The 27,335-nt window shown below is 41.6% G+C and overlaps 1 protein-coding gene across 6 annotated transcripts in view; it reads left to right on the forward strand.

The window, feature by feature from the left end:
* LOC126403954 (adhesion G protein-coupled receptor L3-like) overlaps positions 1-27,335 on the forward strand; it is a 278,598-nt gene that overhangs the window by 14,942 nt on the left and 236,321 nt on the right. For all 6 annotated transcript variants that reach the window (XM_050066833.1, XM_050066834.1, XM_050066836.1 and 3 more), the window contains exon 2: positions 15,997-16,082. The gene's annotated coding sequence lies outside the window, so the exon portion shown is untranslated. The remainder of the gene's footprint in view (positions 1-15,996; positions 16,083-27,335) is intronic.

Here is a 27,335-nt window from a genome sequence, read left to right on the forward strand (position 1 = left end):
AAACCAGGAAACACCTACGTTATATGATTTCCATAGTCTAAGATAATATCTAGTCTTACATCACTGTGTCAATATAATAGAAATATATCTCCCAACCTGACTTCCATACAATCAAAATGAGTCCTGGCTATGTTATGTCTTAACATTCCCAAGAGAAACCTTTTCCCCCTCAATTTAGCCCTCATGACTTAAAGCAGGCCACCTCCAACTGACGGGGAAATTTGAATTGGAAAGTCCGTCGAAGCCACTTTTAATTATACTGGCAGTAAAGGATGAAACTGAGCAGGAATGAAGTGCTTTTTGTGCATTGATTTTTTTCTCTGCATCTGTAGATGCACTAGAGAGAGAGAGGGAGAGACAATTGTAACCTTCTCTATCGCTGCACTGCAGGCAAACAAGGGGGCTCCATGCCCTTTTTTCTGCTTTCTTTTTAATACAATGAGAGCATGTACATCAAACCATCCTTCTCATCTAATTAGGAAATGCCAGTGAATTGAAAAGGAACTCGGGCAGGTCTGGAAAGAGGCCACACAAGCACTTTACCTTGATAGAGTTTTGATGGTTTCTATGATCTGTTTTGACATCTGACAAAACTTTGGCTAACCTTTGGTGTGGATTTTTGTAAGTTCGATGACAAGGTGTGGCAAGGCTTGCGGATCCTTTGCGCTCCCTCTGTAGCTTTCCCCTAAGGATTTATGCCCATTCCAGTTGCTGTTTCCGGGGATCTTAAGACTTTATTTTGGCAGAATGTCACCTCACCTGGGTATTGGGAGAGTGACTGCCACCTTGATTGCCCTCAGGTCCCTGCAGGATTCCTGCCCGACTCGGCTACTGCAGATGACTCCAGACTATAAAAAGATCAGTTACTTTGGAAACAGATGACAGCCTGGCTTTTGTTTGCTTGTTTTCAGATGACGCTTCCTCCTGTTTTCTTGAGAAGTTCCCCTGACCGCGTGCTTTGCACAGTCACACCAGCAGATGCGGCAATTCGTCATGCATAAGAAACCCCACTCCGGCAGCCATCTGTCTACTTGTGTCTGTTACCATGCACCGGCAGTTTGTTTTGATACCCATTACCCATATACAATTTTAATGGCATGCAAAATATGCTGAACCAATCTCATGACCTCCGAACCTCATTCTAAAATCTCATTCCCGACCTATGCCTGACCCAAGTAACAGAAACCAGGAAATATACTGACTGTCACCATATATAGTTTCTGAGACTTGCGGAAAGGTTTGCCATGTGGTGCCCTGATATACTGTTACCTCCACTGGATGGCTGGAATGAATTATTATGCCCACTTAAAATGAAATAAGGCTCCCCTGACCTGATTTCTAGATGACCTAACAAAAATAACATGCTAAATCACAGCAGGTAGAAAGCAAGGAGGTCAGAGGGATTGCTCTAACTGCTCTGGGAGCTGATACCAAATTCAGAAGCCATTTCACCCAGTCAACTGATGATACAAAAAGCAGTGCTACTTCTAGGAATACGTAAACACAATGGAACAAGGTGTATAAGCAACCCAAGAACATCAACCCTGGACTAGTCTGTAAATCTACATATTGCATTCAGGGACAACACAAAAAATCTTGCTTTCTAAAATCTCCTATATGATTCAGATTAAAAAAAGAATATGTTCATAACAAATAAATGATTGTCAAGATATAGTAAGGGTTAGGCAACTACAACATTGGCCGAAGGTTAGGGCATGGTTGGAGTACACAACTTTATGTAGGTAGCCTGAACGTTAGCTTTGGATGTAAATCATGAAGTGCAGAATCATCTAATATGTACATAATTCCTGGGATACTGGGATGAATTATACCCTCTACCACAATTAGTGCATATATGCAGGTTTTTTAACCTTGGGGAAACCTGCTAAAAATAGGCAATAATCCTTTGCCATTGCCAGAAGACGAGTATGCCTTTTTTTTTTAATTCAGTTGTATCAGAATAGACGTCACAAACACCCCAGAAAATGGGGTTAGTGAATAGTAGAAAGCAGCATGGAGACCAGCAAAAATGTTCTTTTTTAGAACTATTACTTACTCGTTCTTTCGTTTCGAACTCGGCGCCAACGGATTCTGAACAATGTTGGAGCACTACTTGGATGGGGATGGATGGAATTTGTGGCTGAGATGATAAGATTTGCAGAAGTTACTGACTGCCAGAAAAGGGGCGGAAGTTAGATGTCCACTCAGATGTCATGTTTCTATCACTGTCAATTGGAGCTGGAGCTGATAAATACTTGTGACGACTGCAGAGTCATGTCCTGGGAATTATGCCGATTGTAACCTTTCCCACTAAAGACAAAAGCCAGATGTTAGTGGGTGTTAGTGGGGGTTTTTTGTCCAGTGGGAAAGGGGCTTTAGACAGTTGTGGCAATGACTCTTCTCTTGTTGTATTAGCTGCTAGCTGCTTCAAAGATCCGGGTTTCCATTAGTATGCGGCTTCTCTTTCAGTTGAGCACCAAGCACTGGTAACCACAGCACACTGCTGCTTACCATTATGATTGTTTCTGGTTTCTTCTTCCACCCCCACCCCACCTATTTCCCCCTTGCATAGCAGCCTCTCTGTTTCCCTTGCATAGCAGTCCCCTGTTCAGATGACTAAATTTGACATTTGTGCGATGTTGGAGGTGGGATTTGGGGGGCTTTCAAGGCACTTTCAGAGTATAGCGTAAAGGTTATCCATACCTTGTTCTGTACTGCCAGCAAATGCACACACTGTAGACCTCCAAAGCTTTTCATTTCTCTCTCTTTTATGCAGCCCTTTCTTGTATTTCGGAGCAGAAACACCTTTTCTCTTCACATTGTGTGGCCGTGCATTAGTGAGGCCAGCTACTGTTTCTCCTCCCATCCATTCAGTTCAGTCACATTTGCTCATTGCAGGTGACCTGATGAGAACACGGCCCTTATCTCTCGCTGTGCCCAAGAAGAATTGAACACGTTTCCTCGGCCCATATTGTAACATTAAAGCAGTCGATTGCCACATGCTATCACATCAGCCACTAGCATGGAATAATGCAGTGCAGGCTTTCAGTGATAGAAAGATGCCTATCATTCTTTGCTGAGCTTTTACTCTCCTCAGGGCTACATGTTTAATATGACTCTACAAATGTGATTTAGTGGGCAGATAGCCTTGGGACTAGAGGTCGCTGCAGCAGAGACCTCTGGTGTGTAGTATATGGCAACAACGTATGTAGGTTAAGGTTATCTTGCCGATGTTGTGGAAGTGGATATTGCGGAGGGATTCTAACAGAAAAAGCATGTATGAGGTTGGGGTTAGTGAACAACTACTAAGGCTTCTTGCATCACTATCAAGGGCACAGAACTTTTAGAATTTTCTGGATTATTTCAGCAGTTTCTGTCTTCTGTGATAATTCGGTGCTTATTCCTTTGAGCAGCCTCGTCCGTCCTTACTGCATATTTCCTGAAAGCAGTCTCTCACAAAGCATCAAATTCATATGACATGTTTTCCTTCAGCTCTCATCCCACCCCCTATCTTTATTCATCCTCGATTCAATTACTTTTTGGTTTCAGCAGAGACTCGTTCTATACTATATTGCTCTCCGATGCGTGTTGCTACCCCACAGATTTATGTCGGAGCTGAAGGATGGCTGTCCAATTTTCTGCATGGATAGCAGCGCCGGTGGCATTGTGTGTGTTTTAAAAGCTCTTGTCAGATGTGCGTTAAGGACGTATGGACCACGCAGCCATGTAATTCTTCCAGACAGTGGCCATTTCTGTCACATCCTGCCATTAGCTTGTGTATGGCAGTGATTTGCCATGTGAGTTCTTATGGTCTAGAGGAAACGGAGTGTCTGTGTGTGTGTGTATTGGTATGCATTAGACTGGATTTGAAGCTATAATTCAGTGGCTGTGGGCACACATGTCTTAGTAGTTAAATTACTCATATTGCCAGCTTTTTTTTCTCCTCACCAGTTATTAATTTCAGAGATAATAAAAAATGTTACCACCTGAATGGCCACTTCATTCATCCTTGTAAATAGGGAATGCATACCAAATTGGAAAATTAGTCAAACCAGTTGCATTTGTTGTTGAAGTTTTTAATTTTTGCAGAATGCCTGATGGTGGAAATTGTTTTTCGGGGATGTATAGAAAAGGGCAAATGTATTTTTTTTTTTCATCTTTCAGTGTGCTTGTTTTCTTTTTGACATATTTGGCACGTTCATAAATAAAGTCTGTGCTATAGTGTAGGGTGTATATAACTCCATAATCATTTATTCTGACAAGTCTTCCAAGTGTTTTCACTCTTGGCCTATATAATGTCACAGCTATTCTCAGCTATCCGCCTATTAAAGGTCCCGTATTGTGCTCATTTCATCATGCTTGTATTTTAAGTTTCTACTAGAATGTGTTTACACGCTTTAATGTTCAAAAAACACATTATTTTTCTCAAGCTGTCTGCCCGACTACACCTGTATTCATCCTCTGTCTGAGATGCTCCATTTTAGCACCTGTGTCTTTAACCCCCCCCCTCCCAAAAAAGGCTAGTCTGCTCTGATTGGTAGCTGTTTTCAGGTCTGCACCATTATTGTAGCCAGGGGATGACTGTATTGGCACTGTATTGGCACTTTCTACCTTTATAGACCATTTGGTTGTCATTCTGTTTCAAGAACAACAGATTTGGTCCCTGTTTACTTCCTGTCAGCAACTGCATTAACAAACATTGGAACAGCAAATACAAAGGGACTCAGTCTATATAGTGTAGTTGTTTGACATCACAACTTCATGGAAGTCCTGGCAGGTCATTTACAGGTACAGTTTCTCTAGCATCTACACCTGCTTTATATATACATAAAATAGACATAGAACTCTGACTTCTTACATTACAGAAAGTTTAGACCCATAGCTCCACATTAAACCCAATTTTTGGCCTCAGTAGTCAAGTTATCTCAGTAGAATCTGTCTAAAATTGTAGACAGCCTGAATCTGTCACATACCAGTAGACAGCTAGCCAGCATGGGGTCACACAGCCCATTACTGTGTTGATGCGGTTATAGTTATGTCTTCCTTTGTAGTCGCAGTGAAAGGTTGACGTGCCCCCAGCTGACCGCCCCCTCCTCACAGGGGTCCTGCGATATCTCGGTTGTCTCCTTCCAGGCCTGAATGGGCACATTGTGCTGCTGCCTGCCGCTGCTCTGCAGACCACTAGGTCCTCCACACACACCTGTCAAGCCATGTCCTTGGCGCCTTGGGTGCTGAGACACTCCAGAGCCCCCCTGCTGCACACATGGTTATTGAACCCTTGCGCACCCATACAAACCCATACACTAAAAAGCAGTCAAACATGAACAAATAAACACGTGCGGCTATGCAGACCTGTGTTAAGACACAGACACGAATCCACAGAGACATACACAATTGAATTTCACATAAACACAGAGCATGCATACATGCTCTTTCACACACTCCGACACACTCAAAGACTTGGCTTTATTGGAAACACACCTCTCTCCGCTCTCTTATGCCAAGGTTATATTCAGTGTGCAGGTTGGCTTTAGAATTCAGAAGGGGTCAAGTTCCGTATTTGTCAGGGTGGGGAGGGCAAGGGCACGTTGGGCTGCTTGGGGTGCACACACTCACACATGGAAACAAGATTCAGAAGTAAACTACCTGTAACTCGATCCACTGCTTCAATTAGTTGCAGATTTTCTGGTTTTGAGTTGACAAGGGAACCTTTGTGGGGCATAGTGTCCTTTGCTTCCATATAGCAAATATATATAGTTTATGAAAGTGCTATGAATAACTTTTTTATCATAAATTAATCATTGTATTGCAAAAACAATTAGTTGATTGACTGATAAGGGAAAATGAATGGCAACAATTTTGATCATTGATTAATCGCATCACCAATCGACCAACTCAATATGAAAATAATTGTTAGTTGCAGCTCTAAATCATTTTTCATTCCTAATGTTAATCTCCAGTGTCAGAATTTCTAGCTTCTCTCTGTCTTGTATGATTATAAATCAGAGTTTTTAACTGTTTTCAGGCCAAAATAAGCAGATGGGAGATGACACTTTGGGGTCTGTGAACTTGCAGTTGGCATTTGTCCCTTTTTTCTGACATTTTATTGACTAAACAGCCGTTCTGTTTAACAGAAAAAAATGGATGGATGAATGAAGAATGAAAATAAATTAGTTGCAGCCCTGGTTTAAATCAAATCAGTTTAAAAAAATACACAGTTTTTTAGTGGCATGACACATTTTGAGAACACTCAATAACTCATGACCCATTGAAGGTAATCCTCCTTTTTGATGTCTTGCAGCACTCGTCTCAAGTACATCCTCTCTGTCTCTCTGAGCATGTCTCCATGGCCTTGGCCGGTAACCCTCCACAGAACAAATGTGCTTCTCCGTGTGGTGTTACCCTCGCAGAAAAATGCTAAATGGCTCATTGTAAATGCACACAACGTGCACCCTCATGAAGGACCTACGGTGTCAAGTCCCACTAGTGTCACCCATACAATTTTCCCCTCTATTGACTTTTATGTTCTGCTGCAAGGTTGGTCATCGTGGTGGGAATATGTATGTATTCCAAATAAAGACAAGCGTGATTATCATAATAATATTCCCTTGCTAAGGTAAACAGCTCTCTGGCCCCATCAGAGGGGAAAATTTCCATGTGAATGTATGCCATTTTGACAGCTTGTTTTTGACGATACATTTCATGCATTTAGTATTGGGCGCCGTGGACATAAAGCCTTTTAAAAATCGACTCTGAGCTGGGATTTCCAGGTGAGATCATGTGATAACTGAAATCTCGTTTTGGCTTAAGAAGCAATCTTGGGCCTGAGGACTACAAAAACATGATATTTACATAAATATTCAAACACATGAGCTGGCATACACCAACAAATAAAAATTTAACACTGAGGTGCTGTGGACCACTTTAGCTGCATGCATTATTCTGGAGGCTGTGTGTGTTTGTTATCTCTATCTTTTCTATGTTTCTACAGACAAATCGACGAAATCAAGAACACACATATGCACACTGTACATAGTAACCTAAATCCCTTCCCTTGACCCTTTTTAAGTCCCGCCCCTTTCAATCTGTGCTCCAATAACAGTTGAGCAAGCTTGGCACACGTCAGAACCTCAGTAACCTTTCCCCTTCCCTTTTATTTACTTAGATGCTATGTGCTAGGCTCGTCTATATTGTAAAGAAACCCACATTTTAAAGATGGATAAAATATGTGATTGGGGGGCCTATAATTGGTGTCACAATCCTCATGGACACATCACGTCATATATAGTCACATCTAAGTTGGCTAATGTTACCACAATGCTAGCTAACTGGCTAGCTAATGTATAGCTACATCAAGAGGAGTTAGTCTATTGTCAGGTCACCAATGTCAGCCAGATTTGCTTCCTCCTTATTTCTGTGATAATGTTGAAGAGATTTCAAAAAAGACGGATGAGTTGTATGCAGACATATTTTTTAGGATGACTTGAATTATTGGAGGGATGCCTATTGTTCCAATGGCTCAAAATCTTGAAAAGCAATTAAAATGCCCCATTGGACCCAAAGCCCATTTGTATGACAGTTGGTTATCCCAGGATAAACTTGCATTGCTTCAAAAGGCTTTTGTTTTTTCCGAAAATACAGGTCAAACTCTACCATGCTGAAGCACATGACAAATAATTATGTAGAATGACATCATCTGCCCTTTCCACAATGACAAAAGTATGACCCTCCCTACTCTGCCTCTAAATGGCTACTTGCTGGTTGGGGTTGGGTAGGTTTAGGCATTAAGAGTGGAATTGGTTAGTGTAGGAATATCAGGGTAAGCCAATCAGAAGCAAAGCATGGCGGGTCATGCCTTCACCATAGTAGGAAGGTCCCATGACTAATTAGCCATGTGCGGAGAAAAGGCCCTTTGGAGTAATGCACATTTGTTTCAGGATAATAGTCCAAACGTGCTCTTGGTCTAGTGGGGCATTTTTTAACCTATTGGGGTTTCGGAATTATGAGCTGTTGGAACAATGACATGACACTCAATTATTGTGAGCCAAATCAAGGCTATACTTGTTTATATTATCTCTGTAAGGCTATGTGCCACCCTAAGGTAAATGTTGGTGTTACTTCTTCGGATATATACACTGCGTCATCTGGTTAAACAGAACGGGCATCGCCATGTTTCGTTTTGTCAATTTTGTCCAATTTAGCACTATCAATTTAGGGGAGCGGAACTTTAGATTGGTCAATTTAGACCAATTGTGACCCATGAATATAGAAGCCTTTGGGGTGAGGACTGTTGTGTTTGATGTTGTATGTCCCTCATCGCATCTTGTCATTGGTAACAGAGTGCAGGAGAAAAATGTAGAGTAGGAGAAAAACATAAAGATAGAAGAGATGTAGTAAGATGAAATCTGAGAAAAATAAGCAAGAGAAAGAATCCTGGACACGAGACACGAAGTGTGTGCTGAGAAAATAGAGAGGCAGAGAATTAAAGTGAGACTAAAGAATGAGAAAGCAGACATGTAAGTATACATTATCTTCCTGCAGTTGCCAGCAACCTCAGTCAATTGTTATCAGCTTCCCTGAATTTAATGTGACCCTTGAGGGTAGGGATGCTGCCCATGCATTATAAATGCTGCCCATTGACTTCGGTTAGTAAGCTTTCTCTCCCTTCCAAGCAAGCACGTCCTGACTGGCAATGATTACTTAACTGATAATAGTAGTGCGATGTAATTTGTGTTAAATTTACATTTCATGAACAGAGGGCTTGTTTGTATTTCACACTCTCATTCTCCTTTTCCATCACCTCTTCATAGTAGATTTAAACCCTTGAAAATATATTCAGACTCATTCTCACAGTGTGAGAGGTGTTGTAGTTACATTTGGTGAAAGTCATGGTATGTTATACTAGAAGTGCAGTTTACCTGAGGGTGCAAACAAAATCTTTATGAGGCCTGGTTATTTCTGTCTCTGAGAGCAGCTCATTTGAAAGTCTGTATAATCTATGAAATAGCTGCAAGTAGTCGAATAAGCACTAACAGTGCACATTGCGTACTTCATCCGGGAGTATGTAGGTTACTCAAGGCCGTCTCTACTTGTAAAAGATGCCACAGTTTCAATACATTTTCTGTTCATTAGCCATATCTCCTTTGCCTTTGGCCTCAGCATGCACCGACCGGCTTGTCAGTTACAGTGTCACAACCACAGGGTCATTTAATTTAGAGCCCTGCTCCGCCGATTAGAGCTTTTGTTGTGAGCAGCCGTGACTACTGTAACGCGGGTGTTTGGGTCAGCGATGGGCACAATAGCTTAGTTACTCTCGCTGACTTCCTCACTATTGCCTCTCCCTCTCTTTCTCAGCACATTTTCCACTTGGCTGATAAAATAAGCCACTCTTTGATGAGCTTTCGGCAGGCCACGGTGCTGTGCCTCAGTAAATGCTTTTATAGAGACACACCACAGGCTGTCGACTTGGATCAGTCATACAGCGGCTGCATGTGTCCACTGCTTTCTCATATGTTCTTTTGTCTCCTGATAGCACTTTTCTTTTTTGACACACAATGATAAGCTGGTGTTAGAGACACTAATGTATTTCAAGAAATCCCAACAGCTACAATATGCAATTTTTCGCCTTGAGGCAGGAAACGTATCGTTTTTCCTGCCTTGTTTCTCTTCACTTGGTCAAATTCATGCCCCTGAACTTTTCATCATGATTACCTTGAAACAGCATTGAGCCAGGGGGTGAGGTAACCAACAGCTGCAAAGCCGACACAGTCTGTAGAGAAGCTGACAGCAAGTGCAGCCAAACCAAAAACAAAACAATTGATGATGTTCTTGTATTCATCATATTTAGCCATGCACTTGTGTTTGGTACTAATTTCCCCCACTGCAGCAGTTTACCCTCCTTTTAACATGAAAAGCAGTTACACTGAGTGTTTAATTTGGATGAAGTAGAAAAGGTCTACTTTCTCTTTCTCATTGTCACTCTTGTTCTTCAGTAGTGCTTTGTTGCCCTGAGGCTTGTGCTCCTTTTTGTTTTTGCATTTTACACATCCTTTTTACCTGTAAGTAGTTAGACAAAAAACACTCATGTGTAATTGCTTGTTCAGATTAAACACACTGTGTTGTACTTCTACATGAACGTATTTGATGAATTCAAACAGTTCATCATCATGACTTAGTAAGCTTATTGAGACGAGGAGGTCAAGTCATGATAGCTTTCTTTTTTCTCTGTTTTTGTTGGAATGAACATCATAAAGGATGATGGAACATTACATCTGTCATGGCAGAAAAGCATTGTTACGCCCAGCATCACTGTCGGGCGTGGTCAGAAATATGGTCAGTTGCACTTGTGACCACACTCAACACTGATATCCAGCACACTGTACTGTATGGCAATGAATCACTTTTGGGGTGTGAAATCAAATTTAGGTGTTAGTTCACGGCAGTGAAAGCAGGATAGACAGCCTGTGTTTCATCACTTTGTAATTTAGAAAACACTCCTTTCACCATGGGAACTGAAAAACAGAGAGTGGTAGATAATGCGATGAAGACGGGGGCCAAAGGCACCCTTCCTGGAACAATTGAAGTTACAGTACCTCCTCTTGGGTTTGTGCATTCCTTCAATGGCGAATCATTCTTTTGCGGATATCCAATGATTCTGGCTGGCTTACTTGGCAGTCCAACAAAACTTTCAAATCACTTCATGCTCTATGTAATACTGGCTGGTTGCATATCCTGAGCAGTCAGTGAAAAATAAATAACATGATGTCAAACCATTATCCCACTGTCAGACTGTTTGTCTCAGAGTATCCCAGCAGCCTTTAACATGCAAAATTCTTTGGCATTATTTTAAACAGCCTTTATAAGGATGTTCTAACACAAAAAGAAAATTGTATTTTTATTTCTTATATTTTAATACATGGCAATTTTTTCGGCATAAAAAAAATGGTGATCACCTCCCCTCAGTTTCCATAAGGAAGCTAGCAGCTAGCTCGGTACTTTTCAAATGTAACTTTTAAGGGCTAGGCCACATGGACACAGGTATTTTTTATCAACAGTGTTTTCCCTCCTCCTTTCTGGAATAACCCCCATCCACACATACTTTTTAAGAAAAATCACTGTCCAAATTAAAACACAATTGAAGTGCTGTCAAGAGTATGCCAAACCCATACTACCGCAACCCTAAAGCCACGCAAAGAAGAAGAAGAAGTAGCTGTTGGCCGATTAGCAGCCTGACAAAATGCTATTACCAGAAGGCTACCTGTAGCATTGACCTTCGTAGCACATATGACGCCTCTGTTCCTCACTGTATCAACATGTAAAAAGTCCTGGTAGCAACATTAGAGTCAGCACTATTTTGGTCCACCATTGCACAAAATGGCCGCCTCATTTGTGACACCTCACAAAACAGATAGCACACTCTGACATTACAGGATAAAAACTCAGTTTTGCCTGTCTACATATCGAAACTGAGAAAGGGAGTTTCTGAAAATCTTAACCCTGGATGGAGTTTTAGGAAAGAAACGTTTTTAGTGACCTAAAATGCAATTTGCGTGTGGACAAAAGGCCAAAATGCAAAAATCTTTTGTCTGTGTGGGCTATGCCTAAATGACAGATAGCTAGTGTACTTTAAGCATAATTATTTTGAGCTTTAACATAAAACTGTCAAATCTAAAAATAAACCAACGTAAGCTAATGTTATGTACGTTAACGTTAGCTTAAGCAGCTACAGCACAGAGGTGGCAACAGTTACTTTTGGTGTTGTAGGTCCGATACCAAAAACATTCAGGCATGATTATTCTCCAAGTGGCTAGATACAAAATTCTTAATATATGTTTTTATTTTATTATTATTTTATTTGATTTTAGTCATGTTTAAACAAGATAAGTTTGTACTTGGTTCACTCATAACTTGTTTAATGCCATATACTACTTTAAATACAAGCCTCTATAGAAAGTTAGCAATTTAATCACTTTTGCAAAGTTACTCAGAAATATACCAATTACACATTTTCCCCAAATTGTTCAGCACTAATAACAGCTATGTGTTGTTGCAGTGTAAACTCTGCACATTCCTGAGTAATGTTATGCTTTCATTAATGAGCAACCTGGCATTAATAAGCAGCTTTCTCACACAGTGTCACACTGGGTCATCCATGCCTAGTACTTCAATAGAATTGCATATCTTTGGAATGAGCATCCTAGGAGTAATGGTACAAGATTGCCTTGAGAGCCTGGAACTGCCTGGTGTACATTTCTCTAGTCCAAAAGCCTTTGAAGATATTTTGGAAGCTTCAGTTCTCATCTACTGCCAGAACTTAAACACAGATGATTATAAGAGAGCAGGTCTGAATTGGGCTCTGACGGTGTCTCCGCTCAGCGAGGAAGATCAGGGAGAGGGGCAGCAAAAATGGGTTTTATAAGAGGTAAATATGTAAAATAAAGATTTGTACAATTGCTGTAATTACTGTGGATGAAGTCTGGATAAAAGTGGTCCAGTGTGATGCGGCCAACTTTGGAACATTAAGCCGTCCGGAATTTCATTTTTATTTTCTATTGTCTGTGAACTCTGTCTCTCCTTTAGCACAACAGTTTGTGGTTAGAGTTGTTGCAATATGGTGTGATTGTGTTCCTTTCCAAACACTTCCAGGCTTGCTAAATGACTGGCAGATGCTCTGTTGACCAAACTAGCTTCGGCAGTTCATCTGAATCGACCTATGGCATCTGCTTTCTCTGCCAAAGTCTCAAATTTGATCAAACATAATGAACAGCAGATTTGATGAAGCACGGCCCCAGCACTTGTTCGCAAGCCAAGATTGGTCAGCCATTGTGCCCAGATGATATTTGGAAGTTTGGCAATATAATTGCATTTTTTTTTTTGTCTTTTGTAGCATCTCTGCATAATTTGAAACAAAAAAGCATTTTACTCAGTGTGTGAGAGATCGGGGATGCATGCACAGTATCAAACCTGATGACAGCTCCAAACAGAAAGCTTTTTTTTTCATGTTTGTTTCTCTGTTAATGACTTATTATGGACGTAGAAGGTAATTTTTCAAGCATGTGCCAGTGCTATTAAAAGATATGTTGACAAGTGACAGACAGCCCAAATTAGTTAGAGTAGAAAAACAAAAAAACAAAACCTTTTTTAATTTCTGTGTAATCCAATATCTACTGAATTTGCATAGTAAACACAGCAGTACTGATTAATTCTTTTTTAATTTTGGCTGATTATTCATGACCCTAACCTGCTATAGACACCTCAATTACAAAAGCTTTGGGGCTCATCGCTTGTATGATTGCAGCTGTGATTTAATTATAAAACATGTAAAGATAGTTTGCATCACAATAATGGAAGCGAGAAAGGTGACATGTTTTTTCTGCGCTGAAGGTGAAGACGAAACGTGGTTTTCAATTTCACTAAATTTAAACAAACCTCTGTGAAGCCGCTCATGTAACCTATTAATTCAGCCATAATTAAACTTAACCACTTCACCTGTGCACACTGGTATCAGAGCAGCAGAAGGTTTACGTTGAATATGATGAGCGAGAAATGTAATGAGCAGATTGACGTGAAGGCTGAGAGAGAGAAAGTGGCACACGCGAAGGATGGATTGATACAAAGGCTAAGAGGCAGAGCAGGGGAGCAAAATGTGTGCGAGGGACAACGAGGCGGCTAAAAAGGTGACTGGGGGAGGCAGTCATCAAAATGCTAATGTTGTATGGGATATTTACTGCAGAGTGTTAATGCAGTTTAAAACAGGCTCTTTGTCCTGCAGCCCATCACCAAGCCCCTGTTGGGCCCTAATAAATCAGCCATTAAAAGCTGATGTGACCTGAATAGCACTTCATACAGCGGCAATCGGGCTCTATCACCACTATGGGAACCAGACAACAGCTGAAAAATTTATGAAGATGCCACTTAATAATGGGCGACCCAGAAGAGAGCAAAATATAGAGTTTGTGTGTGATGCAACTGTGACTAACACTTCTGGCATTGAAAAGTAATGATTCTTTTTAGTTTTTTAAAATAAATCTATGTCATGGATGGTCACAGGACTGTTAAAGGGTATGTTCGATATTTTTCAACCTGGACTCTATTTTCCCATGTTTTTGTGTTTAAGTGACTAATAGGAACAATTCGTTTTGAAATAGGTCCAATGTTGAGTAAGAGTGCTCCAGCCGGCAGCGGCGAAACAGGCTGCAGTGTAATCACATGGGGCAATTATGCACCGTCTATTTACGTCCACTAAAAATGTTTGTTTTTGCCACTGATGGTCAGATTATTATTCTAAAGCCCTTTTTACATTGCCAGATTTTCCGCGAATGTTGGGCAGTTTTGCTGGCAAGCTGCGAGCGTTTAGACACACAGAGCCGGATTGGCGAGTTTATCCGCGGTGCCCAATTTTCCGCCTCATAGGGTAGTCATATTGGCGGAACCCTTTTAGTTTAAACAGACCGAGGCAGCCTTCTGCAACGGGAGGGGCTGTTGATGACATGTGGGAGGAGCTGTTGATGTGCGACCCACTGGTGGTGGATAAACAGGAAACAGCTGATAGCAGGAATTAGCAAGCAGCGAGTAGTAAGAGGAAAATGGAAACCTGAAAGACACTGTAAAGATCAGCAACTGAGGAGACAAGGAATTGCACAACCTCCTTGCCCTCGCAGACGAAGAGGCCGTTAACCCTCAGATGACAGGAACGGTGAAGAACGGGCCGACTTACAAGAGAATCGCCGAAGGACTGACCAGCCGTGGCTTCCCTCCACGTCACTGTTTACATCACGCGCTGAGCTACACGTTTTGTTACTTGCTCACACCCCCATTGCCCCGAAAAAGGCGCATTCTGTATAAACAAAAGTAGGTAGGTGGCATTTACCACACTCCCTGATTTTGTTTTTATACTGCCAATGCTGAAAAAAAGACTGATTGGGCTTTCCTGCAAATTTGCACAATTCCTATCTAAAAAGGGCTTAAGTGTCTGACAACATTATGGAAAGATGTTTTTGTTTAAGAGTAAGATCCTTTTTGTTTAACCAGAAACAGCACTGAAATTGCTATCTCCAAACTCACCAGACTTCTTTAAAATAACCAGTAATTTAATCATGGTAAAATACGTTCATTCAAGTTAACAGAAACAAATTAAACTCACAAAACCATCTTGGTTTGTCTTTCCATTGTCCCAACAATCACCAATTCTGGTTTGGTTTAAAAAAAAAACAATACACCCAGATAGATGTGGAAATACGCTGGCTCTGTATGCGCTGAAATAACTATTTATTTAAATGGAGTCTGGTGGGTTTGGTGATGGGGACTTGGGGGCTGTTTCTGGTCAAACAAAAAGGATGTTACTCTCAAAGAAAAAGATCTGTCTCTGTAGGGATCCTTTCGATATGTTGTGAGATAATTAGAATAATAATCTGACCCTTTTAGTAGATGTAAAATGATGGTGCACAATTGCCCCCAGAGATTACATTGCAGCCTGTTTTGCCGCTGCCAGCCGCAGCACTCTTGCTCAATACTGGACCTATTTAAAAAATAATTGTTCCCATTAGTTACTTAATCACAAAAACAAGGGAAAATAGGGTCCAGGTTGAAATACTGAACTTACCCTTTAACAGGCCCTTTTTATGACAGTATGAGCCTGTCAGTGGCAAAAACAAGCAGTTTTAGTTAATGTACATTGACGTGTGAACTGTGTGGTTACATTAAATCCAGTTACGTGGCTGCAGACTGAAGTGGTCTTGCTCAAAACGGGACAAATTCCAAAAACTGTTGTCACTCAGACATAAAAACATGGGAAAATAGGGTCCAGGGTTAAACAATACTGAACTTACCCTTTAAAGGTTACTTAAGGTCATGCTGGGAGGCATTAAAGGTTTATATTGCTGCACTGTTTATTTCTTCTGTCACCTATTTTGAAAGAATAAGTGTTGCCATGTTTTACTGACGCAAGATTATCCTGCTCTGCCTTCTAACCTGCTTTCTTTCTCTGTTTACTTACAGGATAGAACATGGTTTTACTATCTGGAATGTGATACACAGGATTTGTGAGGAGAACACTCAAGAATCACACTCCGCCTCACACCAAGGTATTGTACAATTTTATCACCATTTCTGACAGCATCAGACTGAGCTGAAAACGTCTCATTGCATGTCATGAATACGTAACAGATCACAGATTAAGTACACAGGCAGTTCACCCCCCCAACACGGCGCAGTAATGAAGAGCATTCATGTGGGCCAATTGGGCTTGTTCTTTGTGTGCAATGGGATGTTTATGAAAATGATTCATGATAGGTACTCATCTTCATATGCAAATCTGTGGGACATCGCTGGTAAGCCTTTAATTTCTGCCGCCAGCGACAAGGAGGGCTTTTTTGGTCGGTAACCATACGTATCTACCCTGCGTATTTGGATTTCATTCCCTCATGCAAATGATGTTTTCGGTGTAATCATGCAAAAGCGCAGCTGGCTTCCATTTCTCTACCCCTCGAATCTTGTGCTCCTTGTACACCCCTCCACCCCCCCCATAACCACCAAAACCTTCACGCACCGAGCTCTTTCTCCTCTCCCTGTCTGTTTGTCATTGTTGTCTTCTACAACCCTGTGTTTGCTCCCTGCTTCTTGTACTTATCTTCCTTCCCTTTCCTCGCTCACTTGTCATGCCGGCTGAAGCCCTCCCCTCCTCATCCCGTCAATATGCACGTACACACACACACACTTCCCTCCGCCACCGCCACCGCCAACTCCACCAGCCCTCTCCACACTGAATGGAGCCACTAGCCTCGGTGCCTCCTGTGGTGAGCCTGGATTGAATTCAATTAGGGAGATTGTTTGCCCTCCAGAGTTTACTGGTGGGCTCCGTGGATGATAGGTTTGCCTGCCGTCGCCCCCCCTCTCTCCTCCTCCTTCTCGCTCACACACACAAACATACCCTGCTACATCCATGTAACCAGTTTCCCCTTCATCTACCTCAACGCAGCCACCCCTCCTTCCCTCTTTCCCTAACAACTTCCTTGCGGCAGTGCAGATTTATTTTTTGTGCATGCAATGTTTACATTGCTTTTCGAGCCCTTGTTGATGTAATTTTACAACATTGCATTCAGTAAGATCAAGGCATAAAAAGCTGCATAGTGAGAGAATGTGTCATCATATCACCTTTTTGATAAGGCCTCAGGGGCTCATATTCTCCACATGATGGGACGGAAGATTTCAGAGGAGAATAATTGGGGACTACTTTTGAGCTCAATCCCAGCAACTACACACGTTCCAGGATAATCCCATTTTTAGAATTAATTTCCCAGTTCGCCAGCGTATCCGGCACAAACGACAGAACAGTAAATGTTGCTGACATAGGAGTAGTTAGTTGCAAGGTGAAAATAGAATTGTACTGTCATTTGAATAACATTGAGAGCAGCGGGTGATAGTTACGTGTGGCGCTGGCTCGTGCTTTTTAGATATGAAGCGTAAATCTGGTGCAGACATAATGGCCTTGGTCTCTGTTCTGTGTAGAAACACTTTTCAGCGACTTGTCCTGCAACCCGCTGCTTTCCTCCAGATGTCACGCTGTGTGACTGTGTACTGGTGCTTCTCAGAAATCAGATACTGTATTAGTGCTGAAAGATGTCAAATGAATTAAAAGCTGGGGATCGCTTTGACGATAAATACCCTAATGCGCCCCGGCGTGGAATTACAACCTTCATTTGATGCACCTTCTTTTGCCTAATTTGTGGTCACTTTGGATTAAGTCTAATCTACTTCAGGGAGATCTTTTTTGGGTTAAGGGAGGCAAAAATCCGGGATTTACAAGCAAAATATTTTGTAATGATTCAACAGATCATAAGGTTAGGGAGTAAGAGATCTTTGGAATTAAGATGTGAGGGATATTATCTGGGTAAGGTGTTTTTTTAGTATTCACAAACTCTACGAACCTTCTTCTCCACTCAGTGTGAACCTCTGCACCTCCTACAATGCTTTGCATACCCAACATGGTTGCCCATAGCATCACCTATTCAAGTTAGTTTGACCATAATGGCCTGTGATGACATTAGCCCCGCCAAGTTTTGGTTCTGTTATCTTAAAGCCCTGCCGTTTGTTTTCATAGTGTGATCCTGCCCGGACTTCTCCAAATGATGCAAAACAGGTCATTTGAATGGAAAAGGAGTGAAATCCTTTTGGCCGATGTCAGCAGTGTTCTTGAATTTGAATCCTGTCCAGAGGTAGTTGACTTTGCACGTCTTTGTTGTTGTGTCCTGTTACTCAGGCAACTACGGTCAGCACCAAAGCAGCCTGGCTCAAGGATACCGGACAGAGCATCTAAACCCTCTAAATGACCAAATTATTTAAAAGGCAGCACAAATGTTTATTGTATGCACCAAACACCTACAATTCCTTGAAGGTGGAAACCCACCTGACAGTAAACCTCATACTGTCTGATTGCTTGATGTAGTGCAGGCCTGATAATGACAGATTTGTTGACCCTCCATGCAAATTGCTGTCGTCTTGACAACTGCTGGAAATATATTTGCTCAGACATGTTTGTGGTCATTTTGTCCAAACAGGCACAGAGTTCAAGTGAGAACACTCCTGCTGCTGCATGAAAACGTCTCTTAGTCATCTCATTTTCACTCACTTACTTGTAAACTGGGGTTGAAGGGTCAGTGTTGTGCAACAAATACAATCTGTTGAGATATTTTAGGTATTGTTTAATGTATTGTGTATTTTGACCTTTAAATGTACCTATGTTCATTTATGTTAATTAAGGAGTAATATTAGTTCTGCCATTTGTGTATTTGCCTCTTTTGGAATTAATTAAAAGTAGATTTACACATATCACACTACCATAGACTGTTTAAAAATAGTAGACGTAACCACTGTGATGTCATCAAGCCCACAGAAACACCGCCAGGATTTGAAGCCAATTTTTTATCGTGGCCAAATGTAGAATTAAAACTTCTGTGGGTCCCAAAAATACTTTTTTCCATAGACTGAATTCACTATCCAAATTTTATGCATTCGATCAGAAAACATTTTGAATGTCTGGAAGAGCCACACAATTCAAGTTAAAGTTGAGGGAGGGCTAAAGCGGGAGTTAGCCACCTGGCCATTGGAAGTTAGCTGCTCAGTCGTGCTTGGGACATAATTCTCTAGCGAGCTAGCTCTATGGGTCCCACAGTGTGAGAGATCTGAGTAATTTCATACCATGGAAATCACCCTGTTTGGGCTTAATGTGCTACTGAGCAACTTTCATAAGAAAAAACACTGTGACTAGGTTGCTTTATACATCCATGGACATCACTCATTGATTTGTGGACTCTGGATTGTGGACTGTGGATTTTTGGCGCTAGAAGTGACCATATTTGGACATGGTAATGGCGTTAACTCTAATGCTAGCTCCTAGCTTGTTTAGCATGGTGTATTTACAGTCTATGGCTAACTGTGCGAATGCTAATTTTTCAATTGCAAAAAATAGGCTTGAAAACATTAAAACATTTTTGGAGCCGGAGGTGACCATATTTGGACAAGATTATGGTGTTGACCCTGAAACTAGCTTCTAGCTTGTTTAGCATGGCGTATTTACGGTCTATGGTTACCTGTGCTAATGCTAATGCTAATTTTCAATTGAAAAAAACATTAGAACAAAATATACTTACTGGAAAAGCTGTACTTCGCCTTCTTAGAAGGTCTTTTAGTACAACTGTGGTAGCAACTTGTCAGCAGATGGCACCTACCTGTCACTCAGAGTGCCCATGCCCTTAATTATGCATAATTTTGAGCCTTAAGAATAATTAAATGGGGCGGTAATATAAAAATTCACCCCCTGTGCAGTTGTTATGAACGGGAAATTAGCTATGGAGACAAAAACCATTTTCTTTTAGGAGGCTGTAAATGTGTTAATTTCTGCTGTGAAGGAGATTGATTTTCGGAACCAACCCCAAGTGGCCGTTTGAGGAACTGCAGTTTTTGGCACTTAGGCAATGGCTTCATAATTCAGACCCAGTGCCCACACTGCCCCTTGCACACCACACTAGGGCATTACTTTTTTTTAAGTTTGATCTACTGTTCTGAGCTTAAGGCAGCTGTAATATTACTAGTATATACTGTGTATTACACAGTGCTGAGATATTTTTATGTATGCGTGTGTGGTGGTCATGCTTGATTAGCACATGTGTGCATGTCAGCTGGCATGTGTGTACGTACATTAAATTTGTATGTACATCTGCCAAGTGTGGTGTTTGCAGAGCATGTCCACCCCTTCCACCCCTGCCAATATAATATTCATGTCTTCGTTGCCCTCTCTTTTGAACTGCATTATCATGGGATTTTTTTTTTCCGACTGTGGTTTCCGCATGCATACATGCATTTTTAAACCCTGCTAATTGTGTATCTCACTCAGGAATATTTAATATACAGTGCTAAGAGGGTTTTTCACACATTCACACAACTGTAAAAATCAATCGTTCAGCCACAGCTAATTAAAAAGTTAAAAGAGGTTAAAGGTAGTCATTTTGGGATGTTAGCCCGTTTTTTCTTTGGTGAGAAGATTGATACAATTCTCTTATTTTTCTGTTCAATATGAAGCTGCAGCCGGTTACCTTAGTTTAGCACAAAGCATAAAGACTGGTTAACAAGGGTGCACAGCTAGCCCGGATCTCTTGCTCTCTAAATGTAACAAAATCTGCCCACCAGCACCTCTAAAGTTCAGTAATGATATACATTTTATTTCTTGTTTCTTTAAAATGGAAATGGACAAGTCTTTTGCTTTAACTTATCATTTTGAAGGTGTTGATTGCACAATGATTGGATAATGGATGACACCATTGGCGCTTAGATTGGTTCCCTATTAAGTGCTTCAAGGATGACGGTTATTTTTATAGGCCTACACCAAAGTTAGCATAATCTTGGTTCCCTCATCAAAAAGCCAATGGGATTTTTCCATTGGGTTTTGGATTATTGCAGAAAATAAGCTCTGTGGCTTACATACTTACTTACATGTTTTCTTCAACAATATAATTTTCACAAGCACCACTTTTAAAATTTTTAAAGCGTAAATGCAATCGGCAGAGGTAAGAAGCTAAGCTTGGGCTATAAACGAACAACACTACGGTTGCATGAATTAACGTCACCACCCAACAATGCTGTTAGCCACTTGTTAGCAGCCGCCTTTTTTTAAGACACCTAAAAGCTTCAAAATTCACGATTGGGGTATTTACTGACCTATTTTATGTCATACAACAAAGCATTAAATTCTCAAAAGCTTCTGTTAACCACAGACTAACCAACAACTGATTCGCAAAACCCAAGACGAGGGAACAGGGAGTGCTAAAATGCTAAGTAATTTCAGGGTTTTAGGACTTACTCCTGCAGCACTCTATAAGCCTCATTTTCACAATGCAATTCTGTCTACCACCGGGTACGATCTCCAACGAAGGCTCGATTTATGTCACAGAGGAAGTGTGTCAGCCATTGCGCAACCAAAAATGGAAGAGGATAGTTCTTTTGCTTTCCCCAGTAGCTGTATCTGTAGCTATCCCCACTCACCAACGAGTGTCAATGTAAGTTCTTCTGAGTCACTATCCCAAATAGCTGGAATAGTGGTTGGTGGAACTGTCAAAGTAACTGTGGAATCTCTACCCGTCAAAAGACAGAGAGTCCCGTTGCTAGAGTCTGAGGAAAACAGAAAGCGATTTGGTGGTTGTTGCGACAGCGGTGCCAACGATAATGAAGAACAATTTGTGGTTTTAAGGGAGCAAACTCCGCTGGTTGCCTGACAAACTCATATTGATGACAAGACAAGACGTCACTGTGCCCAGCCAAGAAATACACATCACCCTAGCTTTAAAATGTAATATTTACATTTAAATCTTGCTATTAACCTATTCATCAGTGGGTGTTAGAGGTGCTGGTAGATGGTTTTAGCTTTGGACATAGCCATGCTGGGCTAAACTAACTGAATTATGGCTGTAGCTTCATATTTCATGATAGGACAAGTATGAGAATGATCGATCTTCCCATCTAGAGTGTTGAACCATTCCTTTAACGCTGATCTAGTGGCGTGATCTCTGGAAAAATACACTTTTGTAACAACTTGTAGTTTTTCTCTTCGCCAATCCATCTCTCATACACAAACGCACATTGTTATTGCCTGTCACAGCCCACCTCTCCAGTCCCAGAAGGCTATGCAGGTGAACGTCTCAGTGTCTTGATTGGTAGAGGTGAGTCCCTTCGACAGTGGTGTGCCCCCAAAGTGTGACAGAGAGAGCGGTAAATTTGGATGGAGCTATTTCGGTATGAGAACGGGTTACTGGGATGTTAGCACAAGTGTCTTGTCATGTGCCCGGCTGCTCTCCTGATACCTGCCCTGACAGTTTGGCTGTCTTAATAAAACAACACCCTTGACAGCGAGCTCACACAGCAGCTCAGTGGTCTCTCTCCATCACCTCCTGCCAACCCTTCCTCTCCTTCTCCTTCCCACTGTGCATTCTATCGCCCTCCCCTCCTCACCGTGACCATTTATGCTAATGGGAACGAACAGGACGATCGGTTGATGACGATTAGACTAAAGCGCTGCACGCACCTCTGGGGCTACGCTGATATCATCTGACATGACAGAAGAATCCAAAGCAGCTATGGCCCTAATTTGAAAGACACCGATGTTATTTGAGCTCCGAGGCACCGGGTTAGAGATATGGTAAGTGGATACTGAAGTCAGTATTTGCAGTCACATGCTGATTTAGTGGAAGCTGTTCAAATGCATCTGGTCCAGAGAGATGCCCACCAACTTGAAGAGTTTTCCTCTTTGGTTTTTGTAACACTGAGTCTCTCTTGAACTTCGGCTGCACCCTGTCCAAGGCTTCAGCTCCAGCAAGGTGTGCGGCTCTAATCAGCTCTGTTTGATGTGCGGAGGCAGCAGGCTTTACGGAGGAGCCAAGATCTCTTAGGACATTAAGGGGAGAGGAGCGGGAGGAGAGGAAGAGATTACTGCTGGTCTTTTTATAGAGGATCACTCCATCTTGTCCTTTTTAGCTCACTCATTAGTTCTCGCTTCCCCCCGGACGGTGATTCGCTCTTTCTGTCTCTCAGCGAGACCAAGGCCACTTTCCCTCACTTTGGCGACAAACCTGTCTGGCGATCAGTTAACCAAATATGATTCCCCAGCCTTTCCGCCATTATCAAGTCACAGTCAGAAAGCGCATGTGTGGTCAAAGCTACTCGCGTTCTGGCAGGTGTGGCAAAAAAAAAATCGGCCCAGGAGAGGCAACGGAGACAGATGAATAATGATTGCACACGCTTTCCTTTGTTGGCAGCGGAGGCTGTGGAGCCCATGACATGCCTTTTCTTCATTTTCTTCCCCCAATTCCCTCCATTTCCTCCCTCCCTTTGGCTAGTACCTGTGAAATCAGACATCCCTCTGTGCCCGTCAGAAAATAACCAACACTGCCACTCTGTAACTGGCTGTCAGGGGAGTTCACCGCCTGACAACCAGCGTACACGCTGAGGTAATCAGAAGTTGTCAAACGTGAAGTGTCCTCTGCTATGACTGAGAGTGTGCTCTGTGTTTGCCTCTCTCCAACGTCACAGCTTTGGCTACAGTGTAGGTGTACTAATGGCCTCTTTATCAACAGGGATCATTAAATAATGTCCTGTGACTGCATATTTGGCAGCAAAATTGTTGTTTAGCAGAGGAAAATGGAGACACAGATAGATAATAGGTGCTTGTTGTCACTGTCAGCCCTGCTAGCCAAGCCAGTCGTGTGATGGAGCGCTTTCATACACTTTCATGACCTCTTATGATTATACATCATTTTCAAGTACATCGGCCGCTGTTCCTTTTACATATTCCCAAGTGGTTTATGAAAATTGAATTTGCATATGTGCTCTCCATATGCATGCCCTGCTCCTTAGCCCCCTCTGAGGGGAAGCGCCTGTCTTATAAAAACACAACCAGAGGAATTATTGATTTGCATCTGTTTATCTGGAATGAAGCAGAGCACCTCCCTGCTGTCAGCCCAGCGGTCTGTGCGTGAGGATCCCAAAGGTGCCATCAGAGCCGTCTGTCCTTTTTACGGTGGCTCTAAACCGTGGACAGGGGCTGCAATCTGCTTCCGCCCTCCCTTGAATTTTATTTACAGCCGCAGCTTGGCAATAAAGCCCAAAATTTATGACGTACTTTTTAATTAGAAATAATGTCTTGTAGAGTTTAAGTGATGGATGGTTTAATCAATATATAGACTGCGGCTGGCCCGATGATGAACGTGGCTATTGACAGCGTACAGAGTAGCCTAACTTAACACTTTGTCTTTCAAAGAAATATGTAGTGTTTTGTTTGGTGATGGAAACTGTACACTGCCCCTCTCTGTGCCTCTTGTCATTCTTTCTCCATTCACTTAACTGTCTCTCGCTACTCCGTCAACACTTGCCCTCAACAGGCAATGTTTTCTCCAGAATGAATCAGCCTCCCCTGTCACACTGTATTTAGGCAATTATTTTACCTCAGTGAAGCCCCATTGTGTTGTGTGCCACATTTGCTAAGGTTTAAATAAAATAAGGGCTGAAGGTGGGTTCTCATGAATGGAATCTGACAAGCTGGGAGCAATGCAATTCTTGAATAGGTGGAGATTTTTTTTAATGGGTAAAGCAATTTCTTTTTTTCCCCCCTCTCTCTCAGGTTGAGAGAAAAGAGTGAGCAGAAAGGATTTTCAAGTAGAATAATTAAATAGGAATCAAGTCAATGGGATTTGTTTCCTGGCGCCGGGGATGATTGCATAATATACACCGGGGATGGAATTATGGCACTTGACAACTGAAGTTCAATTTTGTCACTTGTGGCTTATTGTGAAGTGCTCGAACAGGACTATGCGGGGACTCAGTGTGGCTTTTCATTTACCAGACAATGCCAAACACCGATCAGACACAGGGACAGTGTTTGAAAAATTGTATTTTGTGGCAGACTTAATTCAGACCAGATGTCACAGTTGGGATGGTTTTAAAGTAAAGTAGGATTGTTGCTGGACAGATTTTTAATGTATGAAATGAGCTAGAGGACTACAAAAAAAAAATGTTGGTGACTCCAGAGGTAGTATCAAAGAAGGCACTTTTTGGATAAGCTAGCAGACCTGTAACCTAAAATGTTGTTTATTAATGTTTTTATTAATTTTTTTTTTAATTTTTATTATGTCAGTCTTTGCCTGAGCCCCAAGATTAAACCCACAGGAGACCTAATTGGGATGTCAAATGGAGTTTTTGTTATGATTATCAATTTATGAAGATACACTTAAAATTCTTCCTCTTTGTACTGCTGGCACAGACTTCCCTGCGGATTTTCAAATGACTTTTACCTGATTGCTAATAGATTTCAAAATTGACCATTGTAGCATAATATTGAAGTATATGTACAACTAAATAGTGAAAAAATATATTTAGATGGACTTAATCAGTGGTTCTCAACCAGGGGTCCTTGAGAGACTTCCAGAGGGTCCCCAGGAAAAGGGGAAGAGTTTATTTTCACTATTTAATTCCCGATAGAAGTGAACCCAATGTAAGAAAGAATCATAAGTCTGTTTATCCTGGTCATAGGATTAATTTCCTCCACAGTTATCCCCTCAACTGTAGTTGGTGACTAGAGAATTCTGGTCTTAATCATATGCAATCAAAATCTTTTCAGATGGAGGTCCCTGAAGCAAAATCCTATCAAACAGGGATCCATGACCTGAGGCTGAGAAAGAGGCTGAGAACAACTGGACTAAATTAAACCCAAATTATGCTACAACAATAATCTACACAGATGGGGGGTTTGTGTTCTGATATAAATGTAGTATTTTGCATCAAGAGATGCCCAGCCAAAACGGGCATACAAGGCTGCTGTGAGACCAAATATGCAAATGATAGGAAAACAAGAGTGGTATATTCTGTATGCCTTCATACTTGTAGTAATTTTTCAAGCTTTAGAAACAAAACCAGCCCATACTTTGTCACTTAGTCTAACTTTTTTTTCTTTCTTTAAACCCAAATCACTTTTGTTCTGCATTCTTACAAAGGTGCATATTAAGTATTAATGTGCACTCAGAGCAAAGGTAGGGATCAAACCAAGTTTTTAGGGAGTCCCAAACAGCAAGGCATGAACTAGCTGAAACAAAAAATGGTTTAAAGAACCTACCACATTGTAAGAGTAATGTATCATACAGGCTCAAGTCTGTTAATAAAGTTAATAATTAAAAAGTCAAACAAATGCAGAGAGTGAGTCATTTTTAGGCCATAGAATTTTTGTGTCCTTCCTTCACTGTCACAAATTAATAGCTGCAACGTGATTCTTGCTGATACCCTCCAGACCACCTACCTCAAAGAGATCACTAATAGACAGGATAATCTTATCCATACGCACCAACATAATATCACCTGTCCTCCAAGACCAACCACAATACCTTCCTTTCTCATTGATTACTGTTGCATTCACTGCCCAGGGCAGGTAGAGGCCTTAATAATGACTTTATGCTTTGTGTTCATGGTCTCTGGAATAGAATAACCATGAATGACATGGATCCCATGCTATGTAACTTGTCTCGTCCCTCTGGTCAATGGTTAATTGTTCTGCGGCAATTCAAAGCATCCGGGCTCTGTCGCAACTGACCGCACTCCTGTAGATCTTGACCTGGGTATGTTTTCTTCAACTCCCCCCTCAGCCTTATTTCCACTCTTTACTCCATTCCCTCATCCTGCTGGCATGTCTTAGCTTATCTGCCTCCTTTGTGCAACATAAGCTTGTAGATAAGCAGCATATTGGGCCGGGTTACTCATGTCTGTCTTGTTCATTCATCAGAATCCTCTAATTCCCCCCAGAAACCTATTTCCCAGACTGCAGGTGGCCCGTGTTGTAACACAGAGGGCACGCCTGATCTCTCCTAAGCAAACATAGACATTTAGTCACCACCACTGCTTTTGTATTCCCTATGAATTCCAGCAATACCCCAATATGTACGTGCACTGCAAGTGTACACACGACTAATCTCAGAGACAGTGTAAAAACACGTCACTGATAGGTACGCAGCTTTAGCTGAGATTAACCATGAAGTCAGGGAATTAGTCATTTGTATTATTTGCCCCCTCTTTATTCCTGGTTGACAGATAGGTGGCACACATCAAATAAACAGAATCACATCAGGATCTTTTAACACTGGTTACCCATAAGCCCCAAAGTCCTCAGGTGTTTCGTCTTAAAAATGCCTCCAGCAGGCTTTAGGTCGTCTTTCTGAAAGCATGACCCATTTCCTTGCAATTCCATGACACACGGTAGGTACATTAACTATGTTGGAGGAGGGTTTATTCGGAATGAGTGCGTACAATCC

Source organism: Epinephelus moara, chromosome 17 (genome assembly GCF_006386435.1).
Source record: "Epinephelus moara isolate mb chromosome 17, YSFRI_EMoa_1.0, whole genome shotgun sequence".
Classification (NCBI taxonomy): Eukaryota; Metazoa; Chordata; class Actinopteri; order Perciformes; family Serranidae; genus Epinephelus; species Epinephelus moara.